General features: G+C 36.9%; 1 long non-coding RNA gene across 1 annotated transcript in view; it reads right to left on the bottom strand.

The window, feature by feature from the left end:
* LOC114012689 (uncharacterized) overlaps positions 1–21,129 on the bottom strand; it is a 76,632-nt gene that overhangs the window by 17,910 nt on the left and 37,593 nt on the right. The window contains exon 4 of the long non-coding RNA XR_008747074.1: positions 18,277–18,390. This is a non-coding gene — a long non-coding RNA (uncharacterized LOC114012689). The remainder of the gene's footprint in view (positions 1–18,276; positions 18,391–21,129) is intronic.

The following is a 21,129-nucleotide window of genomic DNA, read 5'->3' as shown; positions in this document are numbered from 1 at the left end:
CTAATAGGAGGTAATGGAAGCTCATATATTTATACAAGTCCTCAAATAAGCTCATAAATTACAAGAAAATACGGTATTTTATTTCCGTACAGGTTCTTTTGATCACTTAATGGGGTGAAAAGGAGACTAAGTATGGGCTATGAAAGCAATTGTAATTGTTCCTGAAGAAACCTGAAACTAAAATCTGTACATACAGCTGAATCCATTTTTCTCTTCATAAAATACACAGACACATTTCCTATTAGAGGCTTGCACCAGAGGTTAAGGTATATTGAATAAAATTCCTTTTCAAAAATATGGTAGAGAAGTTGAGAGAAAAATATCAATAAAAAAGTAAGGACCAAGTAATGCAAAATTTTAATTTGACCCTGCAGACAGGCCCTCACAGAAAAGAAACAGAAGTTTAAGTTAGGCATCCTGTTATATTAAATTCTGTGTTGAAGTAGCAAAAATTAAAAAGCAAATGCACAACTAATTGTCCTGGGCTTAATTTTACTAAGTTGCATAGGGGAGAAAGGCAGAATTGGATCAGTGCAATACAGTCTGTTAGGAAATAGGGAAGTGGAGAGGAATGAAGATGCCGCTGCAGAACATGTGGGTGCAAAGGTAAATACTGCAGGAATGCTGGAGCTGGCTTGTCCCTTCATCACCTGATGGTGTCTGTGGCACTTTCAGGATCACTCCAGGCACTTCAAGTATCATTGTGGAAGGGAATACAGTAGTGGCAAAGATGGAAAGGGCAGATCAGGGTAGTTCCCCATGTTTCCTGAAATTTCTACAGATTCCTGGTTATAGTGGGCCTTTGTAAGAAAACGCTGCTGTCACCATGCTGAAGGGGGAAAAAGGGACTCCTGCCCCACAGCAAACTACGCCAGAGACAGGAAAAACTGGAAGGGAAAGATAAGAGGAGAGCAGATGTTTGACACTCAGTACCAGAGAGGAAACCTATACTGTGGCTGTTGAAATGGAGAGATCCCCTGTGAGAACCATGTCTCAGAAAGCAGCTGCCAAGTCAAATAGCCATTAAATCTCAGCAGAAACAAACATCATCGCACTGTGCTGTGTCTTTTTAGTAGACCCAACGGCAGTTCACACTGGGCTAGTATCAATTGTACCATACTAAGCCTGGACAAAAACACAGGTCAGAGTGACAAAAGTATGCTCTTTTAATTAAGCAGTTTGAAATGAAATGAAAAATGTACTGGAAAAAATGAACTAAGAAGCTGGAAAGCTAGCTTGGGAATTGAACGTGTGTCTTTGTTATGGGTAACACCTTATTACTCTGCCTTGGTGTAAAACCCAGTCTCCACATTTCTCTGAGGAGCATTCAAATGGCATTGGATCTTTACTAGTGCAAAGTATATCTTCCAGTTTGGGATAGTGGGGATTCTTCCCATCCCCAGCCCCTTCTCAGCTGCTACTGAATACCTCTATACTAGAGGGTATGAAATGACTTCAGAGACCTGGTCATTCTTTCTGTGCAGAGAAACCCTGTCAGAAAGCTAGGTTAATGAGAAATGCACAATGCTTCATTTCACAGAAGGCACCTGTTATACATTTGGTTGAGAGAGAGAAAAAGGCTAGTTATCCAAAGGCATACAGGTGTCTAATTTCAGTGTGGTAACCAGCAACCAGTACAGAGTAGTAGAAGGTTGACTGACTACTACATCAATTCAGCTGATACCTAGAAAAATAAAAGGAGCTCTGTAAATGTGGACAATTTCCTCTTCCGCAGATTAAAGTTAAAACAAAGTAAAAACTGAAAGAGAAGGCTCAAATTTTGGACTGCGCAAGCAAGCAGGGAGAAAAAGGAAGATAGCTGTAATACCAAAAAGGGAAGATGTGCTGCTGATACTGTAATGTGTCTTCAAAGACTGTCCAGCTCAGACATGAAACATACATTGTCCAAAAAAACCTCCATGCTGAAAACAAAGGAAAACCACCCCCAAAACAAAAACCCCAAATCTACCCTTTCTCTTCCTTAATAATCCAGGATCCTCATACTTTCTGCCTGTATCAATCAGGTTTCTACCCTGCCTCTTCTAAGTAGTACCTCCTTCTATTCAGTTGTGGGGAAAGAGAAGGTAGCGTCCTACTGATGACAGTTCTCCATTGCTATTGCAGACAATCCCTTTTTCTTGGCTAGTTAGTAAGTGGAGGCATCAAGTTCCCTTTCTCTGGCAGGAAACAGGAAGGAGATGGAGTGTACTTCTTGAAATGCTGTGACTGTGACGGTGAACAACCATAGCAGATGGCTTGATGTAGGCCATTAGCTGTCCTAGAGAAAGTTGTATAAGAAGATCCATGGCTGGGGAACCAACATCTTGCTGTGATGGCTGGACAGGTAGAAAGTAGAAAAACTAATAATTCTGTGATTCATATATTTGTGGAAAACAGTCTGAGGGCTTAAGAGTTAATGGAATTGGAAAAGTGTTAATGATACAAGACAGTAGAAATGATAGTTCCTTTGAGACAGGAACAAGGCACTGATGAGTTGCTCAAGAAGGACAGGAAAAAGTTGACAGACCTTGGAGAGAAGAGACATAATAAGGAATTTATAGCTATTCTTTGGGTACGTATTATGCTGAGGGCAAATCATGTATTGCTAATTGAGACTACATACATTTTAAGGAGCCAATGCATTATTGGTTTGAATAAAAAGGACATATTCTGGGAAAAAGACTTCATGAATAGCATATAATATAAAAGCAACTGTAATTGGGGTAGATAAATGACTAAGGGCAAAGTGAGAACAAGCAAGGAAAATGCCAAGGCCCAGATCCAACAAAATATTTATGCTTTCAACTTTCGACTGCTGACATTAGACGGTAGAAGCTTTCGCAGCAGGTAAGATCATAAATCATTTGTTGAATCTAAGCCCAAGGCTATTACATGTTAATCCATTGATTTTAAAAGTAAGGTTTACCAAACATATTTACAAATTTTCAAACTCTAGTTAATAGTATCAAAGTCATATAGGCTGAGGGAACTGTGGTTGTTCACAGCTTGCAGAAGCAACAGCTCTGGGGAGAGCTAACAGCAGCCCTCTCTTACCTACGAGGAAGTTAATGAAGAGGGCGGGGCCAGGCTCTTCACAGCTGTGCAAGGTGAGAGGACAAGACAGAGTGGACGTTAGTTGAAACAAGTAAGGTTGAGGCTGGATGCCATGAAAAGCTATTTCACAATGGTAACAGTCAAGTGGGGAAACAGGTTGTCCAGCAAAGTCATGCAACCACCCTTGGAGATCTTCAAGACTCTGCTAGGCAAAGTCCTGAGTAACCTGGTCTGATCTCAGAGCCGACCCTTATTTGAGCAGGAGGTTGGAGTAAATGCCTTCCTGAGGTCTATTCCAAACTCAATTATCCTATAATTTTATGATCCCATGAAGATTTTCACCATTTCAGTGAGCAATTGCTGCCTTCTTTTACCTGGGAAAAATGCTAATGCTATCTTTTTGATAACCTGAAGGCATGCGGCTACGTGTGTTTGCCCCTCCTTAGGTGTGTGCTTTCATGAGATATCCTATTTAATAATTTTTAGGACATGAAAGGACATAAAAGGAAGAGAAAAGCAGTGAGCCTGTAAGTATCACAGTGCAATAACTGTAGAAGTAAAGAAAGGCCAGAATGGATTAAAAAGTTACTAATAAAGTAGAATGAAGCTCCAGATTTACAACATTTTGCACATTCTGTAAAGAACAGACATGATTGCAGAATTAAATTGGCATGTATTGCAGTAGTAGCAATGTCAATGTGTAAGTAATCTCTCACCATAAATGTAAGCCTCTAAGACATTGAAAAACAAAGACCCCTAAAGGGCCCTAGGTTAGTGAGCAGCAGTTTTCTGGACTCTTTTCCTGCACACGGCCATCTAAAATCTACCTAACCTGCACATTAAAAGAGCCACTATGATTTTTACAAGTTGACAACTTGAATTTTATGTGGTATAAATTTCAAAAAACATAGAAGGGAGTAACAATTTCAAACGATGATTGTGTCATGTCACCATGAGCAATAGCTGGTGCCATGAATAAAACATAGGTATTTCATGCACATAATAACAGAAAAGTGGAAATAAATATTCTGAATCAGCTATAAACCTACCAAGATGATTTCCTGATATTGGTATTTGTTTCTTCTGTATTGATGCATTATAAGCTACTATAAGTAAGTACTCTCAGAGTGTGCAACAGCTCTTTAGGAGCCATTAGAGCATATTGAACTAACGACCCATGGATAATCAAAGCGTCCTATTCACTTAATGATGGACCCTTCATTTTAGTTTTTTGAACATATTACGTCTGCTTTTCTTTTTGGTAATAAAGAGTGGGCATTAATTATGTCTCAAATACAATAAAATTCCTATTGAACACCTGCATTATAAAAATATTCTTTTTATTTCATTTTGACTGCTTTAGAAGATTTTGATAAAATAAAAAACATTGGTTTTCTTATTTGTTTTTTTCTCCTGGTACACTTCAGTATTAAATACTTCAGTTGTATTTAATTTATAGCACATTTCAGTTCATTGTCATCATCATTAATGAATTAACAATCTCTTGTCCTGGATTCAAGGCCAACCAGATCCTTGTCAATGGAGATATAAAGAAAATCGAGGTGTTACCTTCAAAAATTGACTTTTAACAACTTTGTTCACTATCAAAAGAATTTGAAAGAACATTTGCCGAATAGGGTGTAGAACATTATTGCTGGAACACTCCATTATAATCAACTAGACACCTACTCTTCCATGCACTTTCTAAGGCTGATCAACACCAGATCTTCCTTCTGATCAGTCTTGTACAAAAACACCCACCAAAAAATGAAACAAAAACCCTACTATCCATTACCATGCAAAAGAGCTGACAAAAAAAATGAAAATAACAGGAACAAAGGTGGGATGACACAAAATTATCAGATGGACAGTGAAATACTTATGAGTACTCCTAGATTATGTAGAAGATTTGCTGTAAAATCAAGGAAACTTAATTTCAAATCCAGTGTGTTGCCCAAGCAACCAGCTTTCTGTGGCTAAAAACTTGAAACCTACAAATCTACAACTGAAAAATAATGTAAAGTGATATCATCATGCCTTTTATGTTACCTTTTTTTTCCCCATTGCTTCCTATTGCAAGAATGATAAAAAGAAAAAATTAGTATGCAACTATGGCATTTTAGAGACATTACTTCTGAATCTGAATTTTAAAACTGGATATCCAAAACAGTAGTAGCACAATGAAGACCATATGGAACAGCTCTGGTTCTGGCTCTTATAACATGTTGCTTTACCTCCTTCTACTTCACTACAGTCAGTGTCTGTTACACTAAAACTCTTTATAAGTAAAGAGTAGGTACACCTTATATACATATAAAACTGAGATCTTACTGTCAGTATAACTGAAATCTTAATAGTCTAATAATTTTTAGTAATAATTATTACACTCTAGTTGTAATACAAAAAGAAAGAATAATAATACAATCAAAATTGCTGTACATACTTTTTGTTTCTGTCCCTTTTTCTAGTGTTATGCTCACTCCTGCCCAGCTCCTTGGGATCTTAGGGTCAGTGTTTTATTTCTTGGAGGATGTGGGGGGACATGTTGTTATGGTGAATTGTCAGCATCTGGAGTCCTTTACTGGGAGCAATGCAATGTTTATGTTGATGGTTTCCTCTTCTTCACTTTAGGGTTCACTTAGGGTCATTTTTATGTTTGTAACTTGCTTTTACACCTCTGCTGCAACTCCACATTACATCCAAATTTACTGTATGTGACACCTTTTACATATGGCTAGACATTACTTATTTGTTCTCCTTTTTATCCCTAAAACCAGTTTTGCCCAGATCTGTGTTTCTGTAACTGACCATGTGTAAGTTGTTTATAACCATGGGGTCTGAAGTGCCATCATGCGACCCATCCCTTATCACCTCATGCCCATCCCTACACCACATTCTTTGCCTCCATTTCTCAAGCCCTCTGCTGATACAACAGTATCTCTCTACCTTACATCATCAGTTTAGTACTAGAAATGTGTCATTCTGCATACAACAACTGCTTGTTTCTGCTATCTGTATAAAACAATGATTTCACCGTACACCGACAACAAAAATAAAACAAATTAGCTGCAGACATCTAGTCAATTAGAGAAATTGCTATGACAGCTAAACCAAGCTACAGACAGGACAAGACAAGTTCATGCAGAGCAGGTGTGACAAACCTGAGTCCTGAGACTGTGCGAACACAGTACAAAACTATCACTAGCAATGGCAATGCTTTATTACAGGGCTGCACGCTTGCATATTTTGCTGAACATGTAAAGTGGTGTAAGGTAAAAGATACCTGCTCAAGGCTCCCAGGCTGCTGCAATATCAAGACACAAAGGTCCAAGTTAAACACGGAATGGAAAGTCTGAACTCTGAATTTCCTGTCTTTTGTAAGCTTAAGTCAGACCTTATCTCTGCTTATTAATAGCAGAGTTTATTAAATAACAGCTAATGGTGGGAAAAGTAATAAAGGTACTGTACAGTGCATATTCAGTGATAAATTCATTCCGCTTTTGCAAATGAACCCCTTAATCGAGAGTTTTAAGATGTGTTAACTTTTAAGGGGCTGTCTATACTACTACATTACTACTACATTTCACAATTATAATAAACATTTTTCTGGTAAATAACTGGGTAACAAATATTCTTCCTCCCACCTTCCACTACGCCCATATGATTAAGCTCCTGGATGACACCATGGACTCTTCTGCTTCCTTATATTAACACCATATTTTAGATGGGAGGTAATCCCATTTTGTGATGATTCTTTGCAGATTTTTTTTTTCAACAAAGGGTCCTTGATCTTGCTGTCCCTACAGTTCAACAGCAGTGAATTTGCTGGCCTTAAAATCATGCTACAGTCTATCTCTTTATTCAGACTTTCTTCAAGGAGGTTGCATAAAAGAAGACGATAAGAACTTGCCTATGGCAAATGAATGTGCTTTCCGCAACATCTGCAGTATGTCTTACTCTTCTCCTCTCTTCCTAGAGGGACAAAGGCAAGAATGCTGTGAGATCTGAGGTAGCTTATGTTGTTTTCTGAAGAAATCGGTAAGGTTTTGTAAAAACAATTGGTTTAGATGACATATTTGCTTAACACCAAAAAAAACCCCAAAAAACCCAAAAACCAAGTTTTGCTTTCTAAATTTCTGATCTTTATCACTGAATCAATATTTGTTTTAGTATTTCTGCTGAAAATTATCGAAATTGCTCACTGAACAACAATCTGTTTCAATGGAATGAGAGAGTACTTTTCTTCTTACAAGGTTTGTTTGCTTTCTTTCAGCATTATTAAATATTCATTTTATCCAAGAAAGTTTCGAAACATGATTCTCTTGCCTAATAGTTATGAAAAAGCAGAAATCTCAGTTCCCGTCTCAGATCCAAAACTGTGTGTGTGTGTGTGCTATCTTAACCAGCTCTTAGAGGAGGAATACCTTTCTCTCTTAGTACCATACAAAACAGAATGGTTTCAAAAGGTGGAGAAGTATCTAACCCTCAGGATTAGCATCCTTGTATCTCATCTGAATATAAACACATACATCAATTTTTATTTCAGTTCTTACAGGCTGCTAGTTATTATATTAAACATTAAGACATACTGCACGGGTCCCAGATTCCTGCAGATAGAAGATAAGTCAAACAAGCTCCTGTGGAGATCCTTTGGATGCTGCTGAATTGTGATAAAATTGTTCTATTGGGGTACTTAAACTCTTGATTTTTTAACTTAGACATAAAAGAATTTAAACAGGATTATGCATGAATAATACTGTAGCTAATGCGAATTACATTGCAAAAAGCTGGATTTTCTCTTTGCTTCATGAAGGGAAAGTGGAAAGTTCTATACTTCTGTGTTTGTGGATCCATGTTTCCTTGAGAATCAGGCTGAGCCAAACTCTAATTTTCCACGCATTTTTTTTTCTTCCTGAAATGTGAAAAATAACAATACTGTTCTCTTACCCATCCTCCCTAAATGAAAATTACTAATGTCTTTGCCTAAAAGAAAGACCTAGTAACTTACTTATTTCAGCCAAGTTATTTTAGAACTCAAGAGTTTCAAAGAAGAAACATTTTAACTGAAAACAAGCACACAGACTTCCTGCAAAAAGATTTCTATTTGCCAGCTCTACAGGCTTCTACAACAAGTGTCTAAACCTGAAAAAATATTGTACAGCATTTCAGAGCTTTTATACTGTGATTGTAAAATATCTGGGAGGTTTGCCAGACTCAGTCAAAAGAAGAACACAGCATTTTCTCATCACTAATAACAATGACCCGAAGTCACGTTGAAGATTGTAAGGTCAATTTCCCTCTTAAATTGAAAAAAGAAAATGGGAGAACAGATGTGGGTAGTTGCTTCTGTATTTATAAATTGCATGACAGCTGGGTTAGACTATATGATCTCCAGTTTCTATGCATTTAAGGTGTTTTTATTGAATCATTCATACTAATCAGATAAAAGTGTTAAAGTGCATTTTTAAGGTATTATACAACATAGATGAAGTGGCCAATTTCATAGTGTACACATAAAATTGATCATTTTTCTTCATTAAATATGTTCAGATAAGTTTACCAGGTGGAATGCACATTTCAAGGAGAATTTTCTGGGTCTGAATGATCAGTTCTGAACTGACACAGCATACAGGCATGTGATGATAAAATGAGTACATTCTAACTAAAAGTGTAAATTACACAAAGTGTTAATTAAAACTGCCTGCTACAGAGATTATTTTCTGGGTTTGGGGGCTTGGGTTTTATTTTAGTTTACAATTGCAGCAACAGTAGCTGTGTAACCAACATCCTGATCACATTTATTCTATCATTTTTGCAGCATATAACTCTAGAAATAGGAATTTTTACACATACAGAAATTCTCACTCTACTTATTTCATGTATTAAAACTGACCATTTTATCAGATACATCATTTCTTGCTACTGACTCATTACATCTATGTACTGGAACACAATCTGCACTGGCTGCAATGTTTTTGGCTACTACCTCTTTACATTAAAAAGCCAACCATCTGCTTTTGGATGACAGCATCTAGGCAACTCTTTCCTATTAATCCTTGCATTTTATTTGTAATCCGTTATTGGGTGAAGCATGTAAATCATGTTCCACCTCTTTATACTGTGCAATTAACTTCATCTAACCTACACATTTTAGCATTAGACATAGTAGCCTACTAAGCCTAGATCTATGAGTAGAGAAAGGAACTTCATGAGAGTAGTTTATCAGAAACATCTTAAATGTCTATCACAGAATGACATCAAACTTTGATGATACTGTCTTCTTGATATAAAAAGAGACTAGGTGAACAGTTAGACTTAATGGATTAACTTCTAATACTTACATCAGAGTACCAAGGAAGAGCTTAGAAGAGAGGTCTCAATTAACTAAGACTGACAGACAGCTAAACCATTTCCCAGTCTTCAGCCAAATATTTGATCCATAGTTGTTTCTCTAATCTATGCCATGTATATACATAATTTCAGAAAAAGATTTTGGTTAATATGGTAAAATACTTTTAATACTTACCAAACAGCAATGGACAGATAGTTTGGTGACTGTTCAGAAGGAATAAAGAGACAAATAAGGGAAGTAGAAAGAATCAGTTTTAGCATACAGTATTCTTTCCCCCCTGACTTTTAGAAAAATTGGCAAGATAAAATTAAAGCAGTCCTCAGGCAGCTTAAACTTGTGCAATCAGCCTTTACGTAGCAGATTGTCCTGAGTGTCTCTGACCTTGGCAGTTGTACAAGGGTCACATTTATGTGTAGGAGACCTGCTTCTGAATAACAACTGAAATGCCTAGAATTCAGACAAGAGAAAATATATATGTTTTCACAGTACACTCCACAATATAGTATTCATTTTTATAAGGTCCATTTCGATAATGAGTGCTTATTCATGATGGACAGTGCAAGGAAAAGGCTCACATGGCACAGACAGATCAACCTTCCCAGGAGCAGCACCATGAACACAGAGCCCTTGAGCCCACCAAGGGCGATAGCTTTGCTCCTTTACTCAACGTCAGCAGCTACAGCCTCTGCAGGAGATGGAGGGCAATGAGAGATGCTTGGGTCCCTTGGGAAAACCACCAGTAGCATTTCCTCCCACTGCAGTCTTGTCAGCCTCCCAGCAGTGCTGTGTCAGCTCAGCATTCCTATAAGGGCCTCTGGGCACTACAGTAAATATTGAGCATTAAGGGATATAACATGCTGCAAAGCCTAACAGTGTTCATGCGTCACTAATTACTGTAACAAGAAGCTTGCAGCACATCAACCAAGAAAAATTTACATTGATTGTTTTTTCTTACTCTCCAGCTAGAACAGGAAGAATTCCCATGACTCTGCACTTGACCTTGAGGGCTGCTTCTCCTCCTTCTGTGTGCAGATATTCCTTACAGGTGCAAGTAATGTGGATGAATACATAGGGATTTAAACCCAGAAATGCCTGGTTTCCTAATAGGCCTTCCTACTGTGTGTATATATGAATTCTAGTTTGGACTACCAGAGAAAGAAATGTTGACATTTCATCTGATCTTAGTTGGCACAGGCACACTGAAGAGCGAGTGTCGTTTTCACACCCTGCCCCTCATTCACTGCAAGGCCCTGATGAATGTTAGCTATTGATTTTAGACACTTCTGCTGCTGATTACTAATAATGAGTCATGAAGCCTGGATTCCTGCTCCGCTAATATAGGGTTAATATTAGACTTATTTGAAGATTAAACGTTCTTGAAGTACCACTATTAGCTATAACAACTTCTAAACAACAGGGTGTTTTGTTGTAACATGTCTCCTGTGCTGAACCTATGTGTACTGGAGACAAAACAACAAAGAAGGTTTCTGGAGCACAAGATATGATGCTGAAAGGCCTCCCAGTTCATTGATTCCTATCCCCTGCTCTAACAGGCATTTCCTGCATCCTATAATCCCATTCAAAAATGTATTAAGCTCCACTTTAAAGCTACTTAATTTGTTTCCTTCTGTTACTCTTACTGGAAGGCAGTTCCAGACAGGTGGAAGGTGGTTAGACAGTTGTATTGATCTCTGAATTCCCTGGAAATTCTATTTATAAAATGTTAAGCATTTCGTTAAGGATTTCCAAGTGGGTGTTCCTGATTGCTCAATACATAACAATTGTTCTGCTGATAACAATCCTCTGTGTGTTTCATTTATAATGATGCATCTTATTCTCCTCGCAATAATAGCATTTTGCCATTTCATGCAGCTATTACATGTGCTTTATGAGTGTTCCAGTGGTTTTTTACCATAATTGACTCAGGCCTTTTTGTTGCCAAGCACCTTATCTATGATTTCAGTGCAAGGGCCTTAAGCAATACCCTAAGGTAAGCACTATATCCAAGGACATTGTTTCAGGTAGGCATGCGTCTTTTTTTAGTCATATATTTGAAGTGCTCTGTCTCTGTGCATAGATCTGATTAATACAGAGTACTCAGTATAGCATTTTAAGATCATTATGTATTTGATTTTACTATGTCTTTAACAATTACAGCACACTTTTTTAAAGCTTTACCCTTAGTACGAAGGCCACATTCTGGTTTTTGTTATCTGAGTTTAAATCTAGATTAAAAGGTGAAAAATAAATTACTCTGGAATTCATTTCTGTTTAAAGAAAAGTTAAATTTTGCCCTGTTTTTTTTTAAGAGCCTGAACATAAGAGGGAAACTAAATACCATGTATAGTTGCAGTGTGTTCACTTCCTGCAGTCAGGCTTGATGTCATGACTCATTTGACTTTGCTCATTGACTCTGAAGTGTGGTTACAATGATGACATGTAATCAAAAGAGATCTTCAATGCAGCATACCTGTGAAAGTAGGTTCTTACTGCTCTGTTGCATCTTAGCTTTAAGGATCAAAACTGATTCATCGTTAGGTCTGGCCTCATGTTTGAAGAAAGCGATGCACTTACGCACATAACATTTTTTTTAAGAGAAAACAGAAGTTAAGAATGTTATTGGGAAACAACTAAACATACATATCAAACTTCTGTGCAGGTATATTCTGCATCTCACTGGCATATAGAATACCTGACAATTTTGACTATTCCCTTTCTATACCTGTCTCTGACACTGCTACCATTATGCATTATTAAGTGAAAACCTGACCCCTTTGAAGTTAATGGAAAGAAACCCTCCTACTTTTAATGTGAGTTATTATCTTTCAGTAAGGTTACTGCATGGATCAAATCTTTTTGCTACCAGAAAGCACTGTCCCTTGATTTGAGAAGGACTCTGCAAATATGCAGATGCTCTTGTTATTATATCCTGCTGAAGAATGTGAACATTTCACTTTAAAAAACAGTCTTAAAAAAGTAACAGCTACTAATATATCTCATTGGACTGCTGCAAGATCATTTGTACAGTACAAATTAATATTTGTACTGTAAAGCACCTTTGGATCTTTGGATGAAAGATGATGTGTTTAAATACAAAGTATTAAAATTCATCTCTGCATGGAATTTTTTAGGGAAAAAAAAGGTGAGCAATTCAGTTTAATTAGTCAACTAATAAAAAAATTAAAAATGCTTAACAATCTACAATTTACATTTCTCAATGGAAACCAATATTATGCTTAGATTATAGTCAGGATAATATTATTAGTAGAATGACTGACTCAAATTAACCATGACTGAAAATCTGATTACCACAAGGGATCATGCTGCTATCATAGACTTCTCATACCTTTCCTTTTATCTTCTTATTACAGCAGCAAATTTCTCCCTCTGTGAAGAGAGTGTACAGGATTTTCAGTTTCCAGTGTCTCAGACTGCTTCTTTGATATTATAATGCACATCTTGTGAATGATGGGCCTCAAATCAATTTTATTCTTACAAAGAAGAAACTACAGACAAGGACAACTATTTTTAATAATATTATTTACAAGTTCCTAATGTGCTATTTGTCAAAACAGTGGGAATTATGTTCTCATTCCATGTTAAATATAATTAGCTAATACTTTCCAAAGGATATGCAGGCACAAGAGCTATCTTAAATTTTTAGCTTTGTTGCAGATTTCATTATTTGCCTCCATTTGTTCTCTCTCTCAGAATGCAAAAGTTTGCCTCCGGTATGCTCAAAAGAAATCCATTACAAAAAAGCTGGGTTTCCTCAGCTTCAAGGATATTCATGTTCTGTGTATGTATATATCCATACAGATATTTTAAAGGATTTTTTTTTTTTTTAAAAAAGCACTTTCTAGCTTTTGTATGTTTTAAAACACTTTTTCCCCCCAAATTATGCATAATACATTTTAGATATATTTATTTTGGCTAACTAAATTAGTTTACAGCCTATTTAGTTGGGACATTTAAATGTATTATTGTTATGGTCTTGCTTAATCGAAAGCGGGTCTATGAGCCTATAATAAAAATAAAAGCTTTACAATAAAATGATGAGATGAGAAAGGTACGTGAAATAAGAACAGAAAAAGAAGGATAAGAGAACAGCCTGATGACATGCAACATTTTCTGAAAAGTTGCGGGTACAATTTGTAGCAAATCAGACTACATACACTCTTCTAACTGCATTCACCCCAGGGAGGGATGCTTGGCAGCCAGCCTCAGAAATAGTCTCTTCTAGGATAGATTAGCGGTATTTGCATGAGCAGTTCTTGGCTTTAGATCCTTTCTGGGCCTTGCATGGCTTATACAAGGGTCCATTTGTAAATATATATATATATATATGTGTGTGTGTGTGTATAAAACATATATTTAAATATATTTTTGTCGATCTGTGTGTATGTATGTGTGTATATGTATGTATTGATAGGAGGGTTGAAGAAAGGACTTCAACTTGTCTGAAATAATGAGACAATTGTGCAGCCCACCTGAAAGGTTTTTTATAGCATGAAAATGTGGTCATATGCTACCTATCTTGAGGGGGTGACCAAGGACATAGGGGAGTGTGGGAAGGTCCCCAGCCTGGTAGATAATAATGAAGGATTGCTCAGGGCAGGGGGAGAAAACCCCCTTTCATCTCTAATGCCTATTGAAAGCATTTGAGTGTGCAATGCACTGAACTATGCTTGGATTTAATTTAGGAGGGAAGTGCTTGGGTCAAAATAGAACTTACAAACAAACTAACATTTATAAACCATGGGCAGTCAGTACACCAAGACCAAAACTGAGCTGTGGAGAGAAATTCCTTGATAGCCAACACCCACTAATGAGCCCCAAGAAACCCACTGAAATCAGGCATTCCTATAAGGATCTACCAATAGTAGGATAATTTATACACCATAAATTCATATATTAAAAAAAAAAACAAGTGCCTTTCTTAATACCTGTAGAATTCACCTCACCTAGAGTCAAATTTCTAATAATCTTTGAACTTCTCTCTTGTATTTTTTATAATTTTAAAACCTCATTTAACAATCTAGGCTGTCTATAGAGCCTCTCTGGACACTTACTCTCTCCAGAGAGAGAAATTGTCTCTGGAGAAGGCTGCTTTGCTGTGCTAACTATAGAGAAGCCTGAGGCAATTCCAGTCTTAATTATTAAGCAAAAGTCCTTTGTCTTAGGTATCTATAGATAGTTTGGTACCTAAGTGAGGTGATTATGGGCTACAACTCCCACTTTTGCTTCTCTTTACCTCTCAGGGGTTGTAACATCACACAATTCAAGGCAAAGACAATTGTTCCAAGAAAAAAAACCCATCAAAAACCAAAGCAAAAACAAACAAAAAAACCCAGTCAGGAGGTGAGGCAGCAGCTACAGAAGGAAATGGAGAAGAGGGTTCATACTATTATCCAGGCAATACAGATCCTACCTGTTAGGCATATACCTTTCAGATTACAGAGTGTGTGGGGATGCAAAATGAGAAAGGGAACCCAATACATCAGCAGCTGAGATATGGTCAACATGTAGCCAAGATTTCAAGGACCATGGGAGAAGGAAATGAAGCAAGGGGAAATCTTATATTGCAGTTTAAAGGCCAGAGCATAGACCTGAGAGACGGTAATTATAAAACCCGATCTTGGAGGTTTTATGAATTTTACATTAGATCTCAATGGATTGAATGCTGAAGCAGTCCTGGGAAAAGAAGCTAAAAGCCAGGCTTGTCCTCACAGTGCCTAGGATGATAGAAATAAGAATGCATGCCCAGATTTCATCTTCCTTACTTTTCTTCTGGTCCCACGATGCTTCTGTTCTTGAGTACAAAATAGACAAAAGGCTTAATGGCAAGGGACCCCCACATTCATCACCTGACTCCTCCTGTTCTGAGAGACAGGGTTAGGGGTCCTCTAGGCTAACATGACAGAGGAATTGCTTCTTGGAAAGGTAATTTAACCATTAGGATGCAGCACAAAAGTATCTACACCTGTGACTGCTTTGATCTGTGCTGGACTAAATGTTAGCCATAAACCTTGGGCAGAAGAGATATGCTATATATTCAGAACAACCAAGATGGTGAATCTCCTTGGCATGTGAAGTAACAGGATATTACATTAAAAAAAATAATCTTAAATGGAGAAAACTTCAGTTCATGCGATCCTGTCATTTTCTGAGAATGAAACATCTCAGTTCTGCCCAGTTTGTTTTCTACATGCTTGAATTCCTTTAAAGATCTTACTTTCAGTTTCTTTATGCCTCAGTTTTCTCTTTCAACAATAATTGTGTTTCCCTGGAAAAGTAAAGGAACTCACATTTGGAAACTGCTCAGACACCCATGTAGTGTAGATCAAACAAGAACCTAGATAAAAAGGTTAAAACCTAAGTGCACTGCTATTTCCTAATACACCTCTCTCTCCATTTATAAAAACAGGGTATAATAAGAACTAGTAGACAGAGCTTTCTGGAAAACCTCTTACTGCCTGAAATAATGAGAAAGTTGTTCGATCATACTAGAAATATTACTCAGATAATTCTGGCAAGGTCAGATTCTGGCAAGTGTCATTTTCTATTTGCTACATGAAGTACTATGTGTTCAAGTTGCTGTGTAAGGACCCCAGGGCTTGCAGAGTCATTGCATGTAACTTTTCACAACTGTTTGTCTAACATTTTTATCTCCTTCTGTTGCTCCTTTGTTCCAATTCTACCTGTGTTTCTTCTAATTGTCCATTTCAATTTATGTTTGCCCAGTCTCATTCCAAGTAAGTTCATTGTGCTTAAAGATACATATGATAATTTATACCTGTTTAAAGTATGCTGGAGAGAGTGAAAGCCGCACAATCATTTTGTATATGATACACTGTGCAAATGAAGACAGAAGAATATATAATTTATAAATAATTTTCCAAGGTGTGTCCCTCAAATGTCTGTTAAAGGCTATAAAGCATGTCTATCAAATTAAAAAAAGATAAAACTTTTCTGTTTACAAGTAGTCTGTATATACTGATGCACAATGACACTCTGGAGTGAAAATTATCTGCACTTCCAAGGTGAAATGTCAGCTGAAAAGCTTTTATATAGTATCACTCAATCTTTTATTGCTATGTCCTAATATGAGAGAAGCCTTATAATGGAAAAGCTACTTTGTGTTAATTGGTGGAACCTAGAAAAAATACAGTTAAATATCTCTGTCTTCTAATTTTTCAGGAAAATAATACTATCACGACATAAAAGCACCCAGCTCTCACTATACATTTCACAAACTTCACTGTTACAACCTGTGAGCTGAATTTCTCACTCATCACAAAAATACTGTATGACACTAAAATACAATCACTGACACATAAGCTGTGTTCCACCATTCAATTGCTATTTATTTCATAATTTCAAAGACTGTGTTTAAAAAACAAGAAAGCATTGGCACTCCTATATAGGGACAGAACTCTAATCTTCAAGAGATATAATCCTTTTACAGCAGTTATTGTTCTAATCTGCTGTAAAACCTGCCAGTTAACCTGACCATTGTCCAGGTCCCCTCTTTTTGACAACAGCCAAAGATGATAATATCCTGGAGTTTAACACACTGACACTGCTGAGGCAGGACGTGCTGCTGAAAGTGGGGCACTGCAAAGCTAAAGTGGGAGCAAAGGTCGTGGATTAGAATGAATTAAGCAAACATGGATTAAGAAAGATCAATGAGCAGGGACACAGACTCATCAGGCTCTGTTTAGATAATCTGCTTGCTCCAACTAACATTTTCTTCCAATGTTACAGCTGAAGAAAATGTACTTGAAGCTCACTCTTGTCAGCTCCTGAGAAACTATCAGTAAGTCACGCAGATGAGATAGTACCCTGAAACGTAAAAACTCTGCCAAGGACTGATATTGACCCTGATCCCCAGATAGCAAGTACCATGACTGAAAAGACAGGTCTGCAATCCCAGATGATGAAACCATTAGGTCACTTGCCCTGGCTCAGTCAGTGCATTACTGAGGAAGAACAGAGAGAAGCAACAAATGATACTGCAGTAAACTGTGGAAAAGGGCAACAGGAAAAATCAGAAGGGCATTCTCCAACATTGTGCGTTAGTAGTGATGACAGAAACGTTGGCAGAAAAGACCTGTCATTTCAGAGGAAATAGCTTGTAGAAACACACAATCCTACAGACTGATCAGAGAAAACTCTCAGGTCACAAAAGCTGTGAGAGAAAGTTTAGATAAGTGAAGTTCCCATAAGCCACACAATGAGTTGGTATATGAAAAGTGTAAGCAGAAGTATTAGGACGTTTACTGACTAAAGTCTCATAAAGAATTAGATCTGTCAGTCAGTAGAAAAAACAATGTCCTGACTCGTGCGTAAGGTCAAAGTTGCTGGAAAAATAGCAAGGAAGTCTTACCACATCTCCCACACTGGAGTTACTTTTTATTGCTGTATACTCCATTAGCTTGGAAAGTTAAAAAAGAAAAATCTACCAAAGAGCTGAAAAGAAAATAAAGTGGACATCACACTATAGGAACCACCTCAGAAGTGATGTCATGTGTACTGACCACATCTCACTCTGTAAGACCTTGTAAGATCTCAGATCCTAATCTCAACCCACTTTTGCTTCCTCAAGTGACACCTAGAGAATAATCATTCTGTAGAATTTAGAAATAGAAGAAACTTGTATAGTCAAGTTGCTTTTTTCTCTGTCAGTGCAGAATTTTTCTTAGTAGTACATTTTAACTGATTTGCCACAGTAGCTAAATCACAAAGGTGCTTAAAATTTTCACAGGTAAACCAATAAGATTTTTGCTTGAGTACAGCCAGAAACCCTACCAATAAAATTAGGAGAAGTGTTGACTTTCTACAAAGTAACTGGTGAAAAAAATACTTACTTTCCTGTCAGGAAAGAAGATCTTAGAAACTGCAAATGGTAAAAAAATATATTTATCTTCCAGTCGTCTGTTCACCATCCCATAGGACAGGGATGGTTCCAGCACACAAATGAACTGCAAGATACATGAAGAAGATATTAAAATCAGAAACCAATGTCAAAACAATTCTTCATTCACCTAATGAATAAAGGACTTGATTTCTCCCTTATAGGCTGTTAGAATAGAAAGTTACTTGTTTATCTCTAAAACCTCACCCATTCTGAAAAGAATATATAATGTAATGATTCGTGTTTACCTCACAATCAGTTTTCTTTTGTATTTTTCCAGGGGGTGCCGGGGTGGGTGGGGTGGGGGTGAGGGAAAAAACCAAATGAAACCCGAATCCAGACTTAGTAAATGGTTTTTTGTTGTTTTTCCCATGTTTCAGTATCCAGTGGAAGACATAGCAAATTGCTAACACACTGCTGGATCTGAATTCAGTCCAATGTAAATACTTCCATAAAATAGCAGATCACATCAGGACAAGGATTTATCTGTTCCAACATTCTTCCTTCACCAGACATGAATATGAGGAACAAACATGCCTAGAGTGATCCTTTCTCCTGGCACGCTCTTGCAGCAGTAAGAGTCTGAGGGACCTCCTGAGATGAAGGCTCCAGACTTCTGTGTTCAGTAGAGAAGATGGGCATGTCCTCAGTCTTTTTAAGAATCTAATTACACTTTTGGATTCTGCAACATCTTGTGGCAATGAGTTCCACAATTTAATTATAGGCATGATATGGCAAAGTACTTCCTTTGTTTATTTCAAAACTGCTGCATGAAACTCGTGTGAATGCTCTCTAGATTTTGCATTGTGAGAAATAATGAACAGTTAAATAGTTTACCATACATCTGCGATAAAAAGCAAATTATCATCCTTAAAACAAAGTTGAGCTAGCTGGTTTCTCATCAGGTTCACTTGGAACAGAATACATTGAAAAAATACATAAATATACAAAAACTGCACTTGTGTGAAAATCACAGCATCCTGAAAGGGGGGTGGGGAGAGAAATTATAGCAGTTTTTTGTTCACAGTTTGGTGGGTTTGGGGGTTTTGGGTTTGTTTGTTTGTTTTAGAGTGAGTAATGAAGCCTTGCTTTTAACCATTTGCACAAGCAGATTTTAAATTATTTACCTCTGGGAATGAATATTCTAAGATATATGCATTTTTAAATGGTATTCTGTTAATGTAAGAGTAGAACGATTCCTCAAAGTACAAAGTTCATAATGTATATTATTACAAATTCCTTTTGCAATCTGTGTACTGCCTTATTTGCTCCCTGATATTTAAGGGCACTTACTGAGGGAATGTAAGTGTTGTTACAGTGAGTGACATACCATATGGCAAGTAGGATCAGCTGCAGCTTTGTACACTGTTGTAATTTTTCCCCTTGTACTACAGTTTTACATGATGTAATGGTGTGGGTTTTTTGCAATTGTTCAACATTCTACCATTTAAGACTGCCATACTATAAAATGTCATTTAGGGGGTTGCAGCTGAACCTGCTCACCGTACGTCTGCATTTATTTCACAGATGTCTATCACACTGTCATCCCACAGGTGCACTCAAACTTTAAAATTTTCCTGTGCCTCAGCTTCTAATGTAAGAAAAATGCATTATGCAAGATGAGGAAATGGCAGCCAAAAAAGTAAATGTTGCTAAATGTCACTTTACAATACAACATGGGCATGCAAATGCAACTAAGCTTATAGGGTGATAATATTTGCACTCCCAGTAAAACATGATGTACCAATGATAGTGTAAGGGCCATGTCCTGAAAAGTAAACACCCTCTCCACAGCAAAAGTAAGAAATATAAATGTGGGGAGGTTCCATTAATATGGGATAATTTTTTTTTCCTGTGTGTTTACTCAATTGTCATCTATGAAAATTTTCTAAAACTGAATTAATCTGGAGGTTATTTTCTGTTTTAACTGGAACTACAGCTGGTTTAAGTGTAGTCCTATTGCTCCATTCTCAGAGGTTTAGAAAATAAGCAATGTGGAATGTATAGCTAAAAAAAAAGACATTAAATAATAATGTAACATTTAAGTGTAATGACATATTTAAGGAAAAAGTGGTTTCCTATGACTGTTCCTGCAGAGTTCATACAGCTAATAAAGAACGTTCTCTTCTCTGTTTCCTTCATTTCACTTTACTTTGCCTCTACATTTTCCTTTCCTTTTTTTACCTCAACATGCCATGATTTTTTTCTATGTGTAGGTCATCAGCAACCTACTGATGCAACCTTAGGTCATTGTGATCTAAGATCCCATTTCAAGGTCAAACTCTACTGCATTTCTACATGAATAAGCCATTTAATTCAGGCTGCTAACATACATAGCTACACTGTGAGGAAAACAATGAAAAAATAACTGAGAAAAAATTTGTCCAGCAGGAAGTGCCACTGGTCCTAACAAAATTAATTTCAAATCTCAGTTTGAGTTTTAGATCTCAATTAGAAAACAAGTTTTATTTATGCACCAATCATCTGTACAAGACAACTAACAAATCATAAAAAACCCTCCTCTGAATTCTAACAGTATTGTTAATAAAAATACTTTCTGTGTGCAACAATAAATATAGATTCACAACCAGTGTTATTTCTATGCTCCAATACGGCTTTTTGGTTTTGAGGTTTTGAATTAAAGACTGGGTAGATGTGAAAATAACAGAAGATAAATCAAAATGTAAAAGAAAGGACAAAATCAAAATACACCTATCCTTTTAATTAAATAAATCACCATAATTTCTTCATAATTTTGGAGTACATGTCAATATAGTTCAATACATATAATCCTATATTCTGAGAT

The sequence above is a fragment of the Falco peregrinus genome, chromosome 4 (genome assembly GCF_023634155.1).
Source record: "Falco peregrinus isolate bFalPer1 chromosome 4, bFalPer1.pri, whole genome shotgun sequence".
Classification (NCBI taxonomy): domain Eukaryota; kingdom Metazoa; phylum Chordata; class Aves; order Falconiformes; family Falconidae; genus Falco; species Falco peregrinus.
Note: the sequence above shows the minus strand (reverse complement) of the source record. Positions and strands in the feature narration are given on the sequence as shown.